Genomic DNA, 20179 nt, shown 5'->3' with positions numbered 1-20179 from the left:
CAGTGGTTCACTCTTGTAATCACAGCACTTTGGGAGGTTTAGGCCAGTGGATCACTTGAGGTCAGGAGTTCAAGACCAGCCTGGCCAACATGGTGAAACCCCGTCTCTACTAAAAATACAACAATTAGCTGTGCGTGGTGGCACATGCTTGTAATCCCAGCTCCTCAAGAGGCTGAGGCAGGAGAATCGCTTGAACTCAGGAGGCAGAAGTTGCAGTGAGCCAAGATCGTGCTACTTCATTCCAGCCTGGGTGACAGAGCAAGTCTCCGTCTCTAAATAAATAAATAAATAAAGAGCTTGAGGTTGTGAGTTTGATCTCTCACATGCACATGCATGCTTTCTTGCCCTTTCACCTTCTGCCTTCCACCGTAGCGTGATGCAGAAAGAAGGCCCTTGTCAGATGCAGAACCCTCAACCTTGGACTTCCCAGCCTCCAGAACTGTAAAAAGTAAATCTCTGTTCTTTATAACTTACACCTTATCAGAAACTCTGTAATAACATCACAGAATAAGACAGAAATATTTTTGAGCCATACAAAGGAAGGAAGTGTCGATACATGCTACAACATGGATGGACCTTGAAAACATTATGCTCAGTGAAAAAAATTAAAAATACCATATATTGTATGATTCCATTTATATGAAATGGCCACAATAAGCAAATCTATAAAGATAGAATGTTAGTGATTGCCTAGTGCTGGGGAATTGGAATACCTGCTAATGTGTATGAGGTTTCTTTTTGAAGTGATAAAAATATGCTCTAAAGTTGATTGTGGTGATGGTTGCAAAACTCTATGAATATACTAAAAACTATTGAATCATACACTTTATAGGTGAATTATATGGCATTTGAATTATATCTAATCAAACAGTTTTTTAAAAAATCATGTTGTATTACTTACCAGCTTCTTTGATGTTTGGCAATTTAAACTCAGTTTCCTCATCCTTAAGTGGATTTAAGTAAATATAATACTCTCCCTAAGTGAATATAATACCGCCTTCACAAGGTTGCTGTGAGGTTCAAATGAAGTAATTATGATAAATTGTTTTGTAAACTTCAAAGTGCTATACAAATTTTTAAATTGTTATTATGTAGTATATAACTTTGCAACCAAGGCAAGATCAACTTAATCCTTTTTTTTTTTTTTTTTTTGATTGTCTTGTCTCCCAATATATTAATCTCAGTAGCTGGGTATCATTTCTATATTTCCAAGACGAAAGCCTTCTCCCTCTAGTATGTCCATTTCCTTTCATTCTCAACGGAAGTGGAGAACAGTTGCTCAATACCATCTATTCTTTCATCTACTTGAAGTCTTTTCTTTAAAATTCCTCAGTTCTTCTCCCCAACATCAATAAACTAATCCAGTTTCAAAGCTAAACAAGCCCAGTTTGTTTAACCTTTACTTAAAAACCCTCATAAATTGAGTATCTTTTCCCCTCATCTGATCCTTTTATATGTAAAAGATAAACAAGGACTTCAGGATTAAAAGTAAGATCTGCCTTTGGGGTCTATGTATAACAAGCAATGTTTAAAGCAAAGATCAAGGAAAGGATGAGGTTGGGGACTGGAAGAGACATTTTATTTAATTGAAACTAAGAAGAATCCACAGGGATTACAATTCTCCAATGTTGAAGCAGCAGATGAAATAACACAAGAAAAGATTGATAGGCATGTCAATGACATGTTTAAATGCTTGCAGTATAATACCAAAGAGAAAGGCTAAATTAACAAAAAGTATTAGTTATGTCAAGCACATTCATATGGAGAAAAATTGAAAGGTGAAACAGATGATTGGTCAATTTTTTTAAGTTTAATGATTTTTAAAATATTGTTTTCTGTTTTTTTAAGATAATAAATTTTTTCTTTTTTAAAAAATAGAGATGAGGTCTCACTATGTTGCCCAGGGTGGTCTTTAACTCCTGAGCTCAAATAATCCTCCTGCCTCGGCCTCCCAAATTGCTAGGATTATAGGCATGAGCCACTGCACCTGACTAAATAACAAATTTAACATAAAATTGATAAAGAATTAATATATCATGGAAAGTTTCTGAAATATAACTTATTCTCTACTTCATTCAGATTATTACCAATATCAGGGGAAATTCATTAACCTAGCACATAATCAATAAAAGATATTTTAAGTTTAGGATTTAAATATGATGCAGGACTGTCAATACCAGAATATCCTATGACAAAATGTGATGATTAATCATTCTAGTTTAGTCTCACAATAATTTTGTCCATAAGGGGCTTGTTATCATTTTATTCCTCTTTTGTACTCATGGTATATGATAACTAAAATCAACAAGATTTTTAAACCCTGTCTTTCAACCCTCTTTCCATATTTTAAACACTTCCCCGTCTCCTCCCTATTTACCAATTACCAACATATTCTGAAAAGAAATTGCATTTGAGAAGAATGATACTGTAATAACAGATAAAAATAGAAATGTCAGTTTCCACTCAGTAGGGATAGTGTTGAGCATGTTGTCTCTAACACTTTCTGGAGAAGAGAAAGTCCGACAAAGTATGACAGCCTCCTCCACGGAGCTAACTCCATAATGAAGGTGGGTTCATGAGACTATATAATAGCTTGATGCCCCCAATCCTTAAGACCATTCAAATTCATCTGCTCAGATCCTCTACTCACCAAATAGCCTTCTTTCCAATTTTTTTTAACCATTTTTATTGTGAATAATGTAAATAAAAATATATAAAAGGTAAATGAACAATTCTACGAATTCTTTAAAATCTGAGCATATCCAAGCAGCTACCACCCAGGTGAAGAAATAGAGCATTAACAAATTCCCAGGAGCCCCCAGTAATAAATCTTCCCTTCTACACAAAAGAAAACTAAAGACATCCTTACTTTGGTTAGACTTGCCTTCTTTTAAATTTTATTTAATGGAATCATATAGTTATCTTCTACATCTGGTGTTTTTATTCAACCTTCTGTTTGTGATCCATGTTGTGACATATAGCTGTATAATTTATTTTTATTACCGTATAGTATTCCATTGCAGGAATATGCTATGTGTATTTATCCACTTGCCTGTTGGACATTTGGGTTGTTTCCAGTTTGGGGTCATCATGAATAATGCTGCTATAAATATTCTTATATACGTCCCTTGGGTGTACATGTGCATGCATTTCTTTTGTGAATAGACTTGGGAGTAGTCTATTCACTAAAATATAGTCTATACTCCGAGTCATGCATCTTCAGCAATACTTGATATTGTACATCCTTTTCAGTTTTGGCGTTCTGCTAATGTGCAGTGGTATTTCTATACTTTCAATTTGTATTTTCTTTTTGTAATTTGCACTTTCCCTATGAAATTTAGCACTGTAAAAAATTTGTATCAGTAATTGGGGTATCCTGTTTTGTGAAATGCTTGTTCAAGCCTCCTGCTCATTTTCATGTTCTTTTTTATTTGCAAGCACATTTATATATTCTCAGACAAGCTTCCTGTTGGTCGTATGTAATACAAAAATCTTTCCCCACACCGGATCTCCTAAAGTTGTATGTAAAGCATGAATTTTATGACTTTAGAACTACTCTTTAAATTATTCATGGGCCTGGATCATATGTGTCTCTTTATCATCTTTAAGTAACTATCAAATTAGACCCATAATGGGGGTTCAAGCAATATTTGAACTAAATCATTGAAATACACAGTGAATTGATTTTTGTGTAGTTTTTAAATGCTACATTTTACTCTGCATATGCATTTAATCGTATAATTTCAAAAATAGTTTCCAAACATTACCATGCAATGTTTATCATTTTTTCATATGCTTGTTGGCCACGTGCATATTTTCTTTTGAAAAGTGTCTGTTTATCTCCTTTTCATACATTTTAGTAGGGTTTTTTGGTTTTTGCTTTTTTTTTTTTAAATGTTCACTTTACTTTTAATTTGTGATTACAGGCAACATTCACATATCCTGGACTGATGACACATCAGCATATGTTTCCCTTAGCCAGCCCAAACAAGTACAAATTGGTAAGTGTTTTGGATTTCTGTTTTGTGTATTAAATACAGTGAGATGTTGCCCTCCCACTGTCCCCCTCAATTAAAAGCTGTGGGCTCAGTCAGCTTACCGGCATTGCTGTCTGTTTTTTAGCTTGTCTCTGTAATAAATTAAATAATTAGCAAATATCATGGATAGATGAGAAAATAAGACAAATCTTTGATTCTTTAGGTATGCTACATAGTATATTTTTTCATTTACCTCTGTTCTGTTCCTTTCCTATCACACTTTTTCTAAAATGAACTGCAGATTTACTTTGAGAATGAGAAGTACCTGTAGTAAATTGATGCCTACATTGACCTGTCCATCTCTGTACTTTCCCCACTTATTTGTACATATTTGAGATTTATTCACCCCATTAAACTTGTATCAAATACTTGTTTTACAAACAAATAAACTGAATATTTTCTTTGCTTTTAAAATAGGGTTGTAAAAAGCTGGAACACCCCATCTCTCGTTGGACCCAAAATAATTTTGATATTAACCATCATTAAATGTTCTGTTTTCTTTTTTGGGGGTGGGGGCAAGATTATTTAAAAAATGTTTTCCTTTTTAGTCATTTTTAAAATTTCTTTTTTTTTTTTTTCATTTTTAAAATTTCTATAGGTTTTGGGGAACAGGTGGTATTTGGTTACATGAGTAAGTTTTTTTTTTCTTTTTTTCTTTATTTTTGAGATGGAGTTTCGCTCTTTGTTGCCCAGGCTGGAGTGCAATGGCACGATCTTGGCTCACCACAACCTCTGCCTCCCGGGTTCAAGTGATTCTCCTGCCTCAGCCTCCCAAGTAGTTGGGATTACAAGCATGCGCCACCACGCCCGGCCAATTTTGTATTTTTAGTGGAGACGGGGTTTCTCCGTGTTGGTCAGGCTGGTCTCGAACTCCTGACCTCAGGTGATCTGCCTACCTCAGCCTCCCAAAGTGCTGGGATTACAGGCATGAGCCACTGTGCCCAGCCATGAGTAAGTTCTTTATTGGTGATTTGTAATATTTTGGTTTACTCGTCACCCGAGCAGTATACACTGAACCCAGTTTGTAGCCTTTTATCCCTCACCCCCTTCCCACCCTTTTCCCCTGAGTCCCCAAAGTCCATTGTGTCATTCTTATGCCTTTGCATCCTTATAGCTTAGCTCCCGCTTATGAGTGACAACATATGATGTTTGGTTTTCCATTCCTGAGTTACTTCACTTAGACTAATAGTCTCCAATCCCATCCAGGTTGCTGCAAATGCCATTAGTTCCTTCCGTTTTATGGCTGAGTAGTATTCTATAGTGTATATATACCACAGTTTTTTTATTCACCAGTTGATTGATGGCCATCTGGGTGGGTTCCATATTTTGCAATTGTAAATTTTGCTACTATAAATACGTATGTGCAAATGTCTTTTTCAGATAATGACTTCTTTTCCTCTGGGTAGATACCCAGGAGTAAGATTGCTGGATCAAATGGTAGTTCTACTTTTAGTTCTTTAAGGAATCTCCACACTGTTTTCCATTAGTTGACATTCCCACCAGCAGTGTAGAAGTGTTCCTTTTTCACTGCATCCACACTAACACCTATTATTTTTTGATTTTTTAATTATGGCCATTCTTGCGGGAGTAAAGTGTTACTGCAATGTGGTTTTGATTTTAATTTCCATCTTGATTTCATTGTTGACTCGATCATTTATGAGCAGGCTATTTAATTTCCATATATTTGCATGGTTTTGAGGGTTCCTTTTGGAGCTGATTTCAAATTTTATTCCACTGTGGCTGAGAGAGTACCTGATATAATTTTGATTTTCTTAAATTTATTAAGAGTTTTTTTGTGGCCTATCATGTGTTCTATCTTGGAGAAAGTTCCATGTGCTGATGAATAGAATGTATATTCTGTGGTTGTTGGATAGAATGTTCTGTAAATATCTGTTAAGTCCATTTGTTCCAGGGTATAGTTTAAGTCCATTGTTTCTTTGTTGACTTTCTGTCTTGATGACCTGTCTAGTGCTGTCAGTGGAGCATTGAAGTCTCACACTATTATCATGTTGCGATCTAATTTCTTAGGTGTAGTAGGAATTGTTTTATAAATTTGGGAGCTCCACTGTTAGGTGCATATATACTTAGGATTGTGATAGTTTCTTGTTGGACAAGGCCTTTTATCATTATATAATGTCACTCTGTGTCTTTTTTTTTTTTTTTTTGAGATGGAGTCTCAACTGTCACCCAGGCTGGAGCGCAGTGGTGCGATCTGGGCTCACCAAAACCTCTGCCTCCTGGGTTCAAGTGATTCTCCTGCCTCAGCCTCCCTAGTAGCTGGGACTACAGGTGCACGCCTCCATGCCCAGCTAATTTCTGCATTTTTAGTAGAGATGAGGTTTTGCCATGTTGGCCAGGCTGGTCTCAAACTCCTGACCTCAAGTGATCCACCCGCTTTGGCCTCCCAAAGTGCTGGGATTACAGGCATGAGCCACCATGCCTGGACTGTCTTTTTTAACTGCTGTTGCTTCAAAGTTCTTTTTGTCTCATGTAAGGATAGCTACTCCAGCTCGCTTTTGGTGTCCATTTGCATGGAATCTCTTTTTCCACCCCTTTACCTTAAGTTTATGTGAGTCCTCATGTGTTGGGTGAGTCTCTTGAAGATGGCAGATACTCAGTTGATTAATTCTTACCCATTCTGCAAATCTGTAATCTTTTAAGTAGAGCATTTAGGCCATTTACATTTAATGTTAGTATTGAGATTTGAGATACTATTTCATTCATTATGCTAGTTGTTACCTGAATACCTTGTTTTTTTATTGTGTTATTGTTTTATAGGTCCTGTGAGATTTATGCTTTAAGGAGGTCCTCTTTTGGTTTTGTTTCAAGATCTAGGATTCCTTTTAGTATTTCTTTTAGTGCTGGCTTGGTAGTGGCAAATTCTCTCAGTATTTGTTTGTCTGAAAGAGGCTATCTCTCCTTCATTTATGATGCTTAGTTTTGCTGAGTACAAAATTCTTAGCTGATAAATTGTTTAAGGAAGTTAACAATAGGACCACAATCCCTTCTAACTTGTAGGGTTTCTGCTGAGAAACCTGCTGTTAATCTGAAAGATTTTCCTTTATAGGTTCCCTGGTGCTTTTGCCTCAGAGCTCTTAAGATTCTTTCCTTTGTCTTGACTTCAGATAACATGATGACGATGTACCTAGGCAATGATCTTTTTGTGATTAATTTCCCAGGTGTTCTTTGAACTTTTTGTATTTGAACGTCTAGGTCTCTAGCAAGGTCAGGGAAGTTTTCCTCAATTATTCCCCCAAATACATTTTTCAGACTTTTAGATTTCTCTTCTTCTTCAGGAACACTAATTATTCTTGGGTCTGGTCATTTAACATAATCCCAACCTTCTTGGAGGCTTTGTTCATTTTTTAAAATTCTTTTTTCTTTGTCTTTATTGGATTTGGTTAAATCAAAAGCCTTATCTTTGAGCTCTGAAGTTCTTTCTTTTGCTTGTTCGATTCTATTGCTAAGACTTCCCAGTACATTTTGCATTTTGCTAAGTGTGTCCTTTATTTCCTGAAGTTGTAATTGTTTTTTATTTATGCTATCTATTTCACTGAATATTTCTCCCCTCATATCTTGTATCAGTTTTTCATTTCCTTAAACTGGACTTTACCTTTCTCTGGTGCCTCCTTGATTAACTTAATACTCAACCTTCTGCATTCTTTTCCAGGTAAATCCGAGATTTCTTTTTGGTTTGGATCCATTGCTGGTGAGCTAGTGTGATTTTTGGGGGGTGTTAAAGAACCTTTTTTTTTTTTTTATGTTACCAGAATTGTTTTTCTGGTTTCTTCTCATTTGGGAAGGCTATGTCATAGGGAAGGTCTGGGTCTCAAGGCTGCTTTTCAGATTCTTTTGTCCCATGGGGTGTTCTCTTGATGTAGTACTCTTCCCAGTTTCCTAGGGACGTGGCTTCCTGAGAGCCGAACTGTAATGATTGTTATTTCTCTTTTGGCTCTAGCCACCCAGCAGGGCTCCCAGGCTCCAGGTTGGTACTGGGGGTTGTCTGCACAGAGTCCTGTGATGTGAACTGTCTTCAGGTCTCTCAGCCATGGATACCAGCATCTGCTCTGGTGGAGGTGACAGGGGAATGAAATGGACTCTGTGAAGGTCCTTAGTTTTGGTTGTTTAATGCACTATTTTTATGCTGGTTGGCCTCCTGCCAGGACATGGCAGGCTTTCAAGAGAGCATGAGCTATGGTAGTATACGTAGGATCAGGTGATCGGTGGAGCTCTATAACTCTCTATAGAATATACCCTTTGTCTTCAGCTACCAGGATGGGTAGGGAAAGACCAGGATGGGTGGGGGCAGAGTTAGGCATGTCTGAGCTCAGACTCTCTTTGGGTCGAGCTTGCTGAGGCTGCTGTGGGGGATGGGGTGTGGTTCCCAAATCAATGGAGTTATGTTCCCAGGAGGATTATGGCTGTCTCTGCTGTGTCATCCAAGTCACCAGGGAAGTCGGGGAAAGCTGGCAGTTACAGGCCTCACCCAGCTCCCACACAACCCAAAAGATCGGTCTTACTCCCACCATGCTCTCCCCAACAGCATCAAGTTTGTTTCCAGGCAGTGGGTGAGCAGGGCTGAGAACTTGCCCAGGCTACCAGCCTCCCAGCTGAGAAAGCAAGCAGGGCTTTCACGCCTCCCCACCTGTTGAGTCCGCACACCGGATTCATGCCCTTCCCTGAGTTCTGGCCAGGAGACTTCGCATTCAGTTGTAATTGTTACAAAGTTCAGCTGGAGGTTTCCTTCTCCCTGTGGTCTTTTCCCAGTTCCTCTGGCAGCTCTCACCAAGAACCTCTGTGAGACAAGTCAGAAATGGCTTCCCTGGGGACCCAGAAAGCCCACATGGCTTTTCCCACTGCTTCCTCTACTACCCCTGTGTTTTGCTCAGCTCTCTAAATTGACTCAGCTCCAGGTAAGCTCAAGTTATTCTCCCATGATCTAAACCTTCAGGTTCCCCATTGAAGGTGTGTATTTGAGGGTGGACGATCCCTCTTTCCCACTGTCACAGCTTGGGCTCTCACAGTATTTGGGCTTTCTCCCAGATTCTGCAGGAGCGATGTACTTCTTTCAGAGGGTCTGTAGATTCTCTCCGCTTTTCTGATATATTCCTGCAGTAGTTCTGGAGCAAAAGTTCATGATATGAGTCTCCACACTCTGCTCTGTCCATGTAAGCTGGAGCTGCGAGCTAGTCCTGCTTTCTATCTTCCATCTTCCCCCTTTTCTCTGTTTTTTTTTTTTTTTTTTTTTTTTTTTTTTTTTTTTTTCCTGAGACAAGAGTCTTGCTCTGCCGCCCAGGCTGGAGTGCAGTGGCCGGTTCTCAGCTCACTGCAAGCTCCGCCTCCCGGGTTTACGCCATTCTCCTGCCCCAGCCTCCCGAGAAGCTGGGACTACAGGCGCCCGCCTCGTCACCCGGCTAGTTTTTTGCATTTTTCAGCAGAGACGGGGTTTCACCGTGTTAGCCAAGATGGCCTCGATCTCCTGACCTCGTGATCCGCCCGTCTCGGCCTCCTAAAGTGGTGGGATTACAGGCTTGAGCCACCGCGCCCGGCTTTTTTTTTTTTTTTTTTTGGCTTGGTAATTTGTTTACATTTCTTATAGATTCTGGATGTTAGACCTTTGTTGGATACAGTTTGCAAATATTTTCTCCCATTCTGTAGGTTGTCTGCTTACTCTGTTGATAGTTTCTTTTGCTAAGCAGAAGCTCTTTAGTTTACTTCAATCCCATTTGTCGATTTTTGCTTTTGTCACAATTGCCTTTGGCGTCTTCATCATGAAGTCTTTGCTCATGCCTATGTCCTGAATGGTAGTGCCTAGATTGTCTTCCAGGGTTTTTATAGTTTGGGGTTTTACATTTATGTCTTTAATCCATCCTTTTTTGTATACGGTTTAAGAAAGGGGTTCAGTTTCAATCTTCTGCATATGCTAGCCAGTTGTCTTAGCACCATTTATTGAATAGGGAGTCCCTTCCCTATTGCTTGTTTTTGCTGATTTTGTCAAAGATCAGATTGATGTAGGTGTGCAGCATTATTTCTGAGCTTTCTATTCTGCTTCATTGGTGTACGTGTCTGTTTTATTACCAGCGCCATGTTGTTTTGGTTACCACACCTTGTAGTATAGTTTGAAATTGGGTAATGTGGTGCTTCTAGCTTTGTTCTTTTTGTTTAGGATTGACTATTAAGGCTATGTTTTGCTTCCATATTAATTTCAAAATAGTTTTTTCTAATTCTGTAATGAATGTTATTGGTAGTTTGATAGTAATAACTTTGACTCTGTAAATTGCTTTGGGCAGTATGACCATTTTGTCAGTGTTGATTCTTCCTATCCATGAGCATGGAATGTTTTTCCATTTGTTTGTATCCTCTCTTCTTTCCTTGAGCAGTGGTTTGTAATTATTGTTGTAGCAGTCTTTCACCTCCTTGGTTAGCTGTATTCTGAGGTATTTTATACTTTTTGTGGCTATTGTGAATAGAATTGCATTCTTGATTTGGCTCTCAGCTTGGATGTTGTTGGTGTATAGGTGTATGCTACTGATTTTTGTATATTTACTTTGTGTCATGAAACTTTGGTGAAGTTGTATATCAGATCAACTGGGGAGGGATTATGGGGTTTTCTAGATATAGTAACATATCATCTGCAAACAGGGATAGTTTGAATTCCTTTCTTCCTATTTGAATGCCTTTTATTTTTTTCTCTTGCCTGATTGCTCTGGTGAGGACTTCCAGTACTATGGAAGTGGTGAATAGGAGTGGTGAGAGAGGGCATTCTTGTCTTGTTCCGGTTTTCAAAGGGAATTCTTACAGTATTTGCTCATTCAGTATGATGCTGGCTGTGGGTTAGTCATAGATGGCTCTTATTATTCCTTCAATGCCTAGTTTGTTGAGGGTTTGTAACATGAAGGGACTTTGAATTTTATCAAAAAGTCTTTTCTGCATCTATTGAGATGATCGTGTTTTGTTTGTTTGTTTTTAGTTCTCTTTATGTGATGAATCCCATTTATGGATTTGCATGTGTTGAACAAACCCTGCATCCTGGGGATAAAGCCTACTTGATCATGGTGGATTAGCTTTTTGATATGCTGCTGGATTCAGTTTGCTAGTCATTCTTTGAGGATTTTTTCATTTATGTTCATCAGGAATATTGGTTTCTGAAGTTTTCTTTTATTTGGTGTGTCTCTGCCAAGTTTTGGTATGAGGATGATACTGGCTTCATAGAATGAGTTAGGGAGGAGTCCCTCTTCCTCAATTCTTTGGAATAGTTTTAGTTGGAATGGTACCAGCTCTTCTTTATATAGCTGCTAGAATTCAGCTGTGAATTCTGCTGGTCTTGGGCTGTTTCTGGTTTGTAGGGTTTTTATTATTGACTCAATATCAAGACTCATTATTGGTCAGTTCAGGGTTTTAATTACTTCCTGGTTAAATCTTGGGAGGCTTATGTGTATAGGAATATGTCTATTTCTTTCAGGTTTTCTACTTCTGTGCATAGAGGTGTTCATAATAGTCTCTCTGTGTTTCTTTTTTGTATATTTGTGGGGTCAGATACTGTTCTCCTTCTCATTTCTGATTATGTTTATTTGGATCATCTCTCTTTTATTATTAGTCTGGCTAGCAGTCTATGTATCGTATTAGTTCTTTCAAATAACCAGCTCCTGGATTCATTGATATTTTGTATGGCTTTAAACACCTCAATTTCCTTCAGTTTAGATATGATTTTGGTTATTTCTTGTTTTCTGCTAGCTTTGAGATTTGTTAGCTCTTGTTTATCTAGGTCCTGTAGCTGTGATGTTAGGTTGTTAATTTGAGATCATTCTTTTTGATGTGGGCATTTAGTGCTATAACCTTCCTTCTTAACACTGCTTTGTTTGCAACCCAGAGATTCTGGTATGTTGTATTTTTCTCATCGGTTTCAAAGAACTTCTTGATTTCTGCCTTAATTTTATTATTTACCCAGTAGTCATTCAGGAGCAGGTTGTTTAAATTCTATGTAATTGTCTAGTGTTGACTGATTTTCTTAGCATTGATTTCTATTTTTATTGCACTGTGGTCCGAGAGTGTGGTTGATATGATTTCAGATTTTTTTTTAATTTGCTGAGGATTGTTTTATTACCAATTGTACTGTCTATTTTAGAGTATGTGGCACATGCAGATGAGAAGAATGTATATTCTGTTGTTTTTGGGTGGAGAGTTTTGTGCACGGCTGTTAGGTCTATTTGTCCAAGCATTGAGTTAAGGTCCTGAATGTCTTTGCTAGTTTTCTGCCTTGATAATATGTCTCACACTGTCAATGGGGTGTTAAAGTCTCCCACTATTATTGTGTGGTTATCTAAATCTCTTTGTAGGTCTCTAAGGACTTACTTTATGAATCTGGGTACTCCTGTATTGGGTATGTATATATTTAGGATAGTTAACTCTTCTTGTTCAATTGAACTCTTAACCATTCTGTAATACCCTTCCTTGTCTTTTTTGATCTTCGTTAGTTTAAAATCTGTTTTCTCTGAAATTAGAATAGCAACCCCTGCTTTCTTTTGTTTTCTGTTTGCTTGGTAGATTTTTCTCCATTCCTTTACTCTGAGCCTATGGGCATCATTGCACGTGAGATGGGTCTCTTGAATACAGCATACCATTGTGTTTTGCTTCATTATCCAACTTGCCACTCTGCCTTTTAGTTGGTGCATTCAGCCCATTTACATTCAAGGTTAGTACTAATATTGGTATGTGTGAATTTGATTCTGTAATCATATTGTTAGCTGGTTATTATGCAGACTTGTTTGTGTGGTTGCTTTATATTTTTCCTGGTATATGTACTTAAGTATGTTTTTGTAGTTGTTGGTAATGGCCTTTTGTTTCCATGTTTAGCACTCCTTCATGACCTCTTTTAAGGCAGGCCTGGTAGTAATAAATTCCCTTAGTATTTGCTTGTCTGAAAAGGGTCTTATTTTTCTTTCACTTATGAAGCTTAGTTTGGCCCGATATGAAATTCTTCGCTGAAAATTCTTTACTTTAAGAATGCTGAATATAGACCAATCTCTTCTGTCTCTGTAGGGTTTCTGCAGACAGGTCTGCTGTTGGCCTGATGGGCTTCCCTTTGTAGGTTACCTGTCCCTTTTCTCTAGCTACCTTTAACATTTTTTTCTTTCATTTTGGCCTTTGAGAATCTGATGACTATGTGTCTTGAGGATGGTCTTCTTGTGTAGTATTTTGCAGGGGTTCTCTGCATTTCCTGAATTTAAATTTTGGCCTCTCTAGTGAGGTTCATGGATGATATCCTAAAATATGTTTTCCAAGTTCCTTAGTTTCTCTCCCTCTCAGGTATGCCAATGAGTCACAGATTGGGTCTCTTTACATTATTTTATTATTCTTGGAGGTTTTGTTCATTCTTTGTTATTGTTTTTTTCTTTATTTTTCTGTGACTCAGTTACTTCAGAGAGCCAGTCTCCAAACCCTGAGATTCTTTTCTCAGCTTGGTCAATTCTTCTGTTAATAATTGCAATTGCATCATGAAGTTCTTGTAGTGTGTTTTTCAACTTTATCATATCTTTTAGGTTCTTTCTTATAATTGCCATTTCATCTATCAGCTTCTGTATCATTTTATTATAATCTCTAGATTCCTTGGATTGGGTTTTGACTTTCTCCTGTATGTCAATGATCTTTGTTACTATCCATATTCTGAATTCTATTTCTGTAATTTCAGCCATCTCTGCCTGGTTAAGAACTATTTCTGGGGAAGTAGTATGATCATTTGGAGGTAAGAAGACACTCTGGCTTTTTGAGTTGCCAGAGTTCTTGTGCTGATTCTTTCTCAGCTTTGTGGGCTAATGCTCCTTTAATCTTAGAAGTTGCTGTGCTTTGGTTGTTTTTTTTTTCCTCTTTTATCCTATTTGATGTCCTTGGGAGTTTGGCTGTAGTATAAGGTGGGTTCTGTCAGCTGGCTTCATTTCTGAAAGATATTCAGGGCCAAAGGCTCAGCTCAGGATTTCTGAATTACATGCTCTAAATCTTGGGAGTGGGTATCATGCCCCTGCCTTTTTTCTCTGGCCTCTTGAGGTTTGGAACCTGCTGCACTAGAGAGGCCAAAGTGTTCCCAGAATGTTGGTGACAACACTCTGATGGGTGATGTCAGCCAAAGTGCTTTGTAGGGTGGTGGTACCTGGATCTGTCCTCATTTACACATGCCAACAACAGAGGCAGCACAGCAGGGTGCATGCTCCTCAGCTGTGTCGAGTCCTGGTGGGTTCGGGGTGCCATCCTCCATGAAGGTGTTTTCAGGGGTGGTGGTCGAAGTATTTTGTAAGGGGGCAGGATGTCCCACTGGAGTCTCTATGCACATTTGCACTGGTGGTGGTGTTAGTATGGCATTGGCATGCTGGTAGGCATGGGACTATGAGTGCCCTCTGAGCATGTGTTTATATGGGTGACAGTGCCTGCTCAGAGTAGGGGTGGGTCTTCTGGTCTCCATGCATAGTTTCTCACCAACAAAACTGTTTGCGTAGAGCCAAGGTGTTGGCAGGTGTGTGACCAGAGTCCTCCTTGTGCACATTCATGCCGCACAGTGCACAGGTGGGGACACTGGCCTCTGTGCCTAGTTTTGTGCAAGCAGCAGTGTCAGTATGGGGGTGGGGAGCTGGTGGGTGTGTCGCTGGCAGTTTCCATGCCCTTGGACACTCTGATGGTAATGGCAGCATGGCAGGGGGCACGGTGCACTCACACTGGCAGCAGGTACACAGCAGGGTGCATGTGCACATGCATGCTGGTGGCGAAGGAGGGGGCAAGTTTCACCCCTCCATACACAGACACCAGCTAAGCAATGTAGGGGATGGCTGTGGGCAAGTGTGTGTAGGTAAAGTGGCATGGGGGAGGGTGTGGTGGGGTGATGGCATGGGTGAGCTGGTATGTGCCCACGGGGGCCACTCTGCTGGAGCTCTTCACCAGTCATGTACAGTTTGCCAGTGCAGGAACTATGATGTGGGCCTCTAAGAGTCACCCCACCTGGGCATCCAAGGATCCACTGCAAGCAGGTGTGGCCAGGCTGGGGCCCCTGGAAAGGCCAGCAGACCAAGGGGTGCTCAGGTTGAACTGGCACCATCTCATGGGCAAGACTGCCCTGCATTGTTCAGGTCCAACAGTTCCAATAGGGCTAAAGTCTCCTGGGGAGCAATGTAAGGTCTGGGGGATGGGCATCCCTGGCTGTGCTCCTCATAGATGCTCTCTCACCAAACCCTCAGAGCTCTGCACCAGCCAGAGTTCTGCCCCTGTCACTTCTCTAAGCAGTTCTCACTGCCAGCTCAAGTGTCCATGAAGGTTGTGGGTTCTCCTGCTGCCAGTAATCCAGAGGCCTATGGCGAGAAAAAGTTGCTCCTTGCCTGCTCAATTCACCCCTTCCCCAGGAGTCACTGGGGACCAGGAATGAGTCCTGGTGTGCAGTAGCCCCATTCAAGGTTCCTAGCTTCTTCCCCTTTCAGCCCAGCATCTGTGTCTTCCCTCCACCCATTTTCAGTGCCTTCCTCTGAAAATCTGCTAGGAGTGCACCAGTCTTCCCAACGTCCTAGTCACTTGGTGCTATCAGATGTTCCTCCTGGCTGAATCTAGTTGGCTATCTTTATCAAGTTTTAAAACTAACTTTGGAGTGATGGAAAAAATTTAAAAATACAATAAAATTAGGATGTATGAGTCCTCCAACTTTGTTCTTTTTTCAAGATTGTTTTGGCTATTCTGTGTCCCTTGCAATTCCATGTATATTTTAGGATCAGCTTTTCCATACTGAAAAAAAAAAAAAAGTTGTTGGAATTTTGATAAGAACTGTATTAAGTCTGTAGATCAATCTGTGGAATATTACCAGCTTAACAATGTTAATACTTCCAATCCACGAACATGAGTTTTTGAAATTTTGTTATTAAAAACTTTTTTTTTAAAGAAACAGAGTCTTACTCTGTTGCCTGGGCTGGATTGCAGTGGTGCAATCATAGCTCACTGCAGCTTTGGACTCCTGGGCTCAAGTGATCCTCCTGCCTCAGCTTCCTGAGTACCTGGGACTACAGGCACATGCTACCACACCCAGTTAAATGAGTTTTTAATAGATTTTTAATACATGTTTTGATAATGAGTAAATTTAATCATCTGAGTATCACAAATAAGAAGTCTGAGACGAATTACTGATCAAAAGCTCAACTGTTATATCCCTGTTTCTAGCAGTACAGTGGTCTAGGACTGATTAGATATCTTGACAGACTTTCCTGTTGAAAATGAATAATAATGGATAGATGCACCAGTGAGTTCAAAATATATTAAGAAATAATAATAGAAAGAGGCCGAGTTGGTGGCTCGCTCCTGTAATCCCAGCACTTTGGAAAGCCAAGGCAGGTGGATCACTTGAGGCCAGGAGTTCAAGACCAGTCTGGCCAACATGGCAAAGCCTTGTTTCTACTAAAAATACAAAAATTAGCTGGGCATAATGGCGCGTGCCTATAATCCCAGCTACTCAGGAGGCTGAGGCACAAGAATCACTTGAACCTGGGAGGCGGAGGTTGCATTGAGCTGAGATCGTGCCACTGCACTCCGTCCTGGATGACAAAGTGAGACTTTTTCTCAAAAAAAAAAAAAAAAAAAAAAAAGAAAAGAAAAGAAAAGAAAAAAATAATAAAGTGATGAATGAAACTAAGGGAGGAAAGTAAAATACTGATCTAGCTTTTGCAACGAGGGAATTTGCTGTTTCTAGTAAGTCAGGCTTCGTTTTTTGCAATCTGTTTGGATGTGAGGGGATGAGAGAAAAAGTGAAGTGACCCATTGCAGATTTGAGATTCCACTGGCTATACCTTCAAGAACAGTGAATTAGAAATACACTCACCTCGCTCCCCACTCACTGAACAGGGGAAATTGTCTGAAATATTGGCACAAGGTGAAAAAAAAAAATCCTTCTTAAGACTTCCTAAGCAAAAGCCAGTAACCACCTCCAAATTTACAATACTTAATCATTTAAAGTACCTGAAACCAAGAATTTTGGTTTGCGGTGGCAAACACAAATTTCTCTGGAGAAACCTGCTTCATCCTACGACTTAAAGAATCAACACAGATTAAGCTCCAAGAATTATGAATTCACAGTTAAAAGTTACAAAACATTTAAGTACACAAGACAACAGGAATACAAGTTAGCAGAAAATACAGGCAACAGAATCATATTCATGAAGATTTTAGATATTAGAATTATCAAACACACAATTTGAAATGATAATATTTACAATGTTTAAAAAATAAAACAATTGAAATATGAATAAAGAGCTAGGGACTATAAGACATATTCAAGATGTTTCCAAAAGTAATCCAAAAAACTCCTAGAAATAAAACTGCAATAATTAAAACATATATCTGACATAAGACCTGTATCCTATATAAACACTTCTAAAACTACATAATAAATGGGAAATACCCTCCAATAATAAATGGACAAGAAACTTAACAGATGCTTTATAGAAGCCCAATAAGACATGAAAAAGTGATCAAAATCATTAGTTTTCAGAGAAAAGCAAATGAAAATCATAATGAGATATGAATTAATATACACTAGACTGGCTAAAATTGAAAAGACTAAAAATACCAAGTACTGGAAAGGAGTTGGAGCCACCAAAACCTTCACACATTTTTGATTGGAATGTTAGATGGTTCAAGAACTTTGAAGTGAATTTTGGCAGTTTCTTCTAAAGTCAAGCATAAACCTACTTTGATCCAGCAATTGCACTCCTAGGTATTCGTCCAAAAGAAATGACAACAAAAAATATGTCCACTTAAAGTTTTAGAAGGCTGCTTACAGCAGCTTCATTCATAATAGCTCCAAATTGGAAACACATCAAATGTTCATCAACAGGAGAATGCATAAACTGCATAAAAAATTGTGGTATATTCACACAATAAAATACTACCCAGTTATAGAAGGGACTGAATTCCTGATATTTAAACAATATGGATACATCTCCCAGACATTATGTTGAGTGAAAGAAGCTGGACATACTGTATTATACCATTTTATATGGAGTTCTAGAGCTGCCAGTGAGAGACTGGAAAGTAGCATAAGGAAGATTTCTGGGGATATGAAAATGTCAAATAGCTTGACAGGGGTATAAGTTGCATGGTATTTGCCAAAAGTATATAATTTAGATTAGTGCAATTCAATGCAGGTACATTTTACTTTAAAATATCTATAAAAATAATAATCAAATTGAGGGTGGGGCAGGGAATCAGTATAGATAAAACAAGAATGGCAGAAGTATCAAAGTTGTAGCTGGGTGATAAGTTTATGGGCATCCATTTTACTATTTTGTTTACTTTGTACACATTTAAAATTTTTCATAATAAAAAGCTTTACAATTTTGTTAGAACTGGTAGCAGTTTTGATAGAGAAAAATTGATAAACTAGAAGATAAACCTAAGAAATGATAAAAATGCAGAACATATGCACATATGTTCTATCACATATGCAGATAGGTGAGTACCCAGTACCTGGTTTTAAGTTTATATCATTGAAGAGTGTAGGAAAGGCAGTCTGGAATCACCAGTGCCACCCCAATCCCATCCCCCAGCAGCAGCTGTGTGGCACAAAGAGAGAATCTCTGTACTTGGGAGAAGGAGAGCGCAGTGATTGTGAGATTGTATTGAACCTAGTGCTGCCCTATCATAGCAGAAAGCAAAATAGGGCTAAACTCAGCCAACACCTGTCCACAGAGGAATATAGACCAGCCCTGCCTTGAGGGGAATCACACATCCCAATGATCAGAACTTGATTTACAGCAAATCTCACCACCATGGGCTAAAGTGCTCTGGGGCTCTCAATAAACTTGAAAGGCAGTCTATGCCACAAGGACTGCATCTCCTAGGCAAGTCCTAGTGCAGAGCTGGGCTTATAGCCAGAGGACACGGGGGACATGCAACATACTGATACACAAGCCGGGGAGGCTAAGAAAGTGCTTGCACCAGCTGTCCGCAAACCCCAGGCTGCACAGCTTGTGGCTCCAAAAGAGACCCCTTCTTTCCACTTGAGGAGAGAAGGAAGAGTAAAGATGACTTTGTCTTGCATCTTAGATATCCAAGTAGGATAAGCCATCGGTCAGAGACATGAAGCCCCCATTCGAGGCCCTAGCTCCTGGATATATCTAGATATATCATGGGACATAAGGGAACATGATGCTTTGAAGGAAAAGACCCAGTCCTGGCAGGACTCATCACCTGTTGACTAAAGAGCCCTTGGTCACTGAATAACCAGCAGCAATACTCAGATAGTACACTGTGGGCCTTCGGTGAGACTCTGAGACTTGCTTGCTGCAGGGGAGACTCAGCACATTCACAGCTGTGGTGACTACAGGGAAAGACTCCTTCTGGTTGAGAAAAACAGAGGGAAAATAAAGGGGACTTTGTCTTGCACTGCAGATACCAGCTCAGCCACAGGGGTGTAGAGCGCCAAGTGGGCTCTTGGGGTCTGCAATTCTTTTTTTTAATTTTTTTATTATTATACTTTAAGTTCTTAGATATATGGGCAGAACATGCAGGTTTGTTATATAGGTATACACGTGCCATAGTGGTTTGCTGCACCCTTCAACCCATCACCAACAGGGTAAAAGTGTTCCCATTTCTCCACATCCTCCCCAGCATCTGTTGTTTTGATTTGCATTTCTCTAATGACCAGTGATGATGAGCTTTTTGTCATATGTTTGTTAGCTATATAAATGTCTTCTTTTGAGAAGTGTCTGTTCATATCTCTCTACCTCCCAAACTTGTTTCTCCTCTTTATTTCCTACTTTTACTAATGGTGGTTCAACCAGTCACTCAGATGAAATTCCTTGTTTTCTTCTTTTCCCTTATCAGCAACACTAACTTTCCTATTGCATTCATTTTACTTCCATAGTATCTTTATGATCTGGTTCCTTTCTTCCATCTCCACTGCTATTGTCCTAGGCCAGATAATCATTATGTCTCATCTGGACTTTTGTAATAGCTTCTTCCTACTTCTAGTCTTGCTGTCCTGTGCTATAAGCTACATATTGGTATCAGAATTATTATTTTTTGGCTGAGCATGGTGGCTCTTGCCTGTAATCCCAGGACTTTGGGAGGCCAAGACAAGAGGAACACTTGAGGTCAGGAGTTTGAGACCAGCCTGGCCAACA

At 39.3% G+C, this 20179-nt stretch overlaps 1 protein-coding gene across 1 annotated transcript in view; it reads left to right on the top strand.

Annotated features, from left to right (window-relative positions):
- The window catches only part of UPRT (uracil phosphoribosyltransferase homolog), a 173238-nt gene that overhangs the window by 10640 nt on the left and 142419 nt on the right, over positions 1-20179 (top strand). The window contains exon 3 of the mRNA XM_030933924.1: positions 3927-4001. The gene's annotated coding sequence lies outside the window, so the exon portion shown is untranslated. The remainder of the gene's footprint in view (positions 1-3926; positions 4002-20179) is intronic.

This window comes from Rhinopithecus roxellana, chromosome 7 (assembly GCF_007565055.1).
Source record: "Rhinopithecus roxellana isolate Shanxi Qingling chromosome 7, ASM756505v1, whole genome shotgun sequence".
Classification (NCBI taxonomy): domain Eukaryota; kingdom Metazoa; phylum Chordata; class Mammalia; order Primates; family Cercopithecidae; genus Rhinopithecus; species Rhinopithecus roxellana.
The sequence above is the reverse complement of the archived record's forward strand: the minus strand, read 5'-3'. Positions and strand labels throughout refer to the sequence as shown.